Genomic DNA, 3,538 nt, shown 5'->3' with positions numbered 1-3,538 from the left:
TTTAAACAATAACGTCACGCAGAATCATTCCTCATAATCTATAGAAGGCAAATAAAAAGCAACAAAGGGTCTAAACGAGGCCTTATTCTCTTGGCAATGTCAAACACACAATGATAAAAATAAGTTTTGACGCTATTTCACTTACAGCATAGAGTATGCTGAAAAAACAGCAGCCAATGCCGTGAACAGTTATGCTCACTCTGTCAGGAAGAGTTTGTTGCAATATTTGATTATGATCAGGAAACTGGTGAGAAGATAAAAAGTGCACACTGCAATTGTGTCACAAAACGATATGCCATAATGGTGCCTAAAATTTTCAGACATCCTGACTGCTATGCTTTAAAACTATATAATATTCAAAATAAGGTTGCAGCCTGACCTTAGTCCTTCCTATCTTCACTCGAATGCTTCAAAGATGGTTTCAGATACAATTTGTATAAAGGTAAAACAAAAGATTGCAAAGTGCCTGGTATTGTATGTCCGGGGTGCTCAAGTTTGGCCCTGGAGGATCATAGTGTGACTGCAGCTGGTTTTTGTGCCATGCCATTTTCTTAAATAAAAACAAATTATTTATAATGTACTAATGACATTTTTGTGCTTCATTTTAGTTAACTTGCTTATTAAGATTCTCAAACATGAATTGCTTGTTTTAGTCTTAAACAGTTGCATTCATGTTTTTAATGGCTTCTCTTTTTCTTAATGAGTTGCCAGTTAACAATTATATGCAAACAATCAAAGGAACCACAAGCTCCATATAGAATGTGGTGCCATTTGCACATGTGAGTGTTCATCATGATGTATCTGTTTTAATAAAATATTTGGAAAGAAACTGAAGACAAAAAAGTGAAGGACTGAGAATTACTACAACCCAAAAATAATTCAACATGGCAAAATGAAAGCATTAAGAAGCCATAAAATGAAATAACAAGTTCTGTTTTGGAACAAGCACCTGCAGCCACTGTGGCCCTCCAGGACTGAACTTGAGCACCCTTGACGGACATTTAAGAATGGGTAAGGCCTTTTTTTATTTAAGGATGAATATATAGGTTTTGTATTGCTGTTGTGTTCATTTTAATAAATACATGACTAACTAGATAGAATTAAAGGAATATTTCACTCAAAATATTCTTATATGTTACTTACTACATGTATTTGTAGTGATAGGTGAGATAAATTTTTAATCTCATGCAGAATGAAGTGATTCAAGTTTATGACAAAATAGATGTCAATATTGACCAATGCAGAACAACAGCAAACCATGTGAAAACAACCTCATGTGACTCGTGTTGCATAATCCATGTCTATTATGCAAAATGCATGTTTTTGTTTTTTTTTTTTTTGGGAAAATTACTGCCAAATAGTTACTTCTAGAATAGTCAGTACACATCATAAACAAGAAACTAAAGCCTTATGGAACTGACTTTTTGAAATGAAGACAGGCCTCTTGACCAATGAACGAATGGAAGAGGCAGGTCTTCATTTACTCTGAAACTAAAAATGTAATGATACTTAACCAAAAAAGCAGACATTTTGAACATAATGGATAATGGAAATGTGGCTTATCTGACACGAACAACATGGAAACCAGAGAAAAAAATCTCATGTTACATTTTTCACATTGCTTGCTGTTATACCCCATTGCTCACCATTGGCTTGCATTATATCGTAAGCTTTTTTCGTTCCATTCTGCATTAAACCATGAAATTAAAATGTGTTCTCAGTCATCACTACAAACTGCATGGTGTAAATAACATCAAAAAAATCCTTTTTGGGTGGAGTATTCCTTTAAACTCTGTGAAACAGTGCAATACTACTCTGAGTTGTTTTTCATTTTAGGAAGGGTGTTTCACAGGAAATACTGTATCAGAAAGCATCTGAAAACAACTAACAATGTAAAAAGTTATAAATATACAGAAAGGAGTCAAGAAGGTAGGACACAAACATTCTCTCTTTTATTGTCCGCAAAATCAAAGAGCTACTCACCCTCAGCAAATTCAAAAAGTAAGATCAACTCCCATCTACATTGGCATTGATGTTGCAGAGAGGGTTAGCAGCTTCAAATTTCTTGGAATTGCCAAAAGAGGTGGTCTGAACTGAGCATTGCATATCTAGGCTGTCATTATAAGATGACTTACCAACACCTTTACTTCTTTAGGTCTAAGGGTAGCCCAGAGCTCTCCATCTACGTTAACCAATTTGCTGACTGGATTGGAGTATTTATTAGTAATGGCTGAATGACATCTTAGGATGGCGCCTGCTCATTTCAGGACCTAACGGCACTACATAACGAGGTGAAGCTCACTTGAAAACAAAGTCATATTCTGATGCAGTAACACTGACCACATTTTCTCTTAAGCTTAAGTAGCACGCCTCTGGTGGAAATGAACTTGAAGGATCTTGCACATTTATTCCTGCCAGCCTTTGTTCAGCCAGTAGACTGATCGGCCACTCTAAAATTGCTAATGTACGCTGCAGTGAGCTGGCATCCTATCAAGAATGTGACCTCACTTTTCATTATGGATTGAATAGGCACCATACCGGGAGGTGATGCAAATACCAATAATAATTATAATTAATAATGATAATAATGCGTAGTCGAAAACTTTATTTGTATATTTTCGAAGGGTATAGACGTCACGATTGCCCCATTGAGGGTCAAATTAAACGATCAGCGTGTTTTCTTTTCTGAAAGTGCTGACAAGCGTTTCACACCGCGCGTTTAACGGGACAGGGTTTAACGGAGGATGTACCTACTATGCTGTTGTAAAGCGGCAAACTTCCCGTGATCAGCACTGGCCGGCTATTCAGCTGTATGTCAGACAGCAGAGCGCGTCGACATTTGCCGCCCGTGTTGTGGTGCTATCCGCGCCTTCAGCGTACGAGTACAGTAGCCTTTCGAATGATTTCTTCAATGGTGTTCTTAAAAAAAAAATCTCCTGATCCACTGCAAACAAAACTTCCTTTCTAGACGGCGCCCAATGACTGAAAAGAAAGTGCACGGAGGCGGGCTTGATGCTAGCCTCTCTGCCGAGGAATGCGGGGCGGAGGCGGTGGCGGAGAGCGGTGCATCGCGGACTGGAGAGCAGGGGCGATTAGGAGACGGCGGCTGCAGCGGCTCCCCCGCTGACATGACAGCGTGCACCTCACAGGTGGGTCGACTCTTCGTGGGCGTGCGGACAAACCAAAAAACAAGAAGAAGTTTCCGAAAGATTGACTTCGCAGCGATGGCAGACTCGTGAGCCTTGTTGTTGTTGTTGTTGTTGGAAGTGAACTTGTTGCTGCTTTTCGTTCATCCTGTAGTCGATTTATATTATATTTCAAGAGGGTTTTCTCCTATGGTTTCACAGTAGTCGCGAGCGGTGTAGTGTTTAACGGTTTTATTTAGTTTTTCACCCAAGTTTTGAAGTTTATATTTTTTGTAACAGTATTTGCTCCTGTTCGTAGCTATAGACATTTTTTCTACGCGTAGTGTATTGTGGCACATGTGCTTACGCTGACTTCATATGATCGTGTCATGCTTAAATACACCTGTCTTCTG

At 38.9% G+C, this 3,538-nt stretch overlaps 1 protein-coding gene across 1 annotated transcript in view; it reads left to right on the top strand.

Annotated features, from left to right (window-relative positions):
* The first annotated feature begins 2,844 nt into the window (after positions 1-2,844).
* paqr6 (progestin and adipoQ receptor family member VI) overlaps positions 2,845-3,538 on the top strand; it is a 96,197-nt gene continuing 95,503 nt past the window's right edge. Inside the window, exon 1 of the mRNA XM_039752410.1 lies at positions 2,845-3,149. The gene's annotated coding sequence lies outside the window, so the exon portion shown is untranslated. The remainder of the gene's footprint in view (positions 3,150-3,538) is intronic.

This window comes from Polypterus senegalus, chromosome 1 (genome assembly GCF_016835505.1).
Source record: "Polypterus senegalus isolate Bchr_013 chromosome 1, ASM1683550v1, whole genome shotgun sequence".
Taxonomy (NCBI): domain Eukaryota; kingdom Metazoa; phylum Chordata; class Cladistia; order Polypteriformes; family Polypteridae; genus Polypterus; species Polypterus senegalus.
The sequence above is the reverse complement of the archived record's forward strand: the minus strand, read 5'-3'. Positions and strand labels throughout refer to the sequence as shown.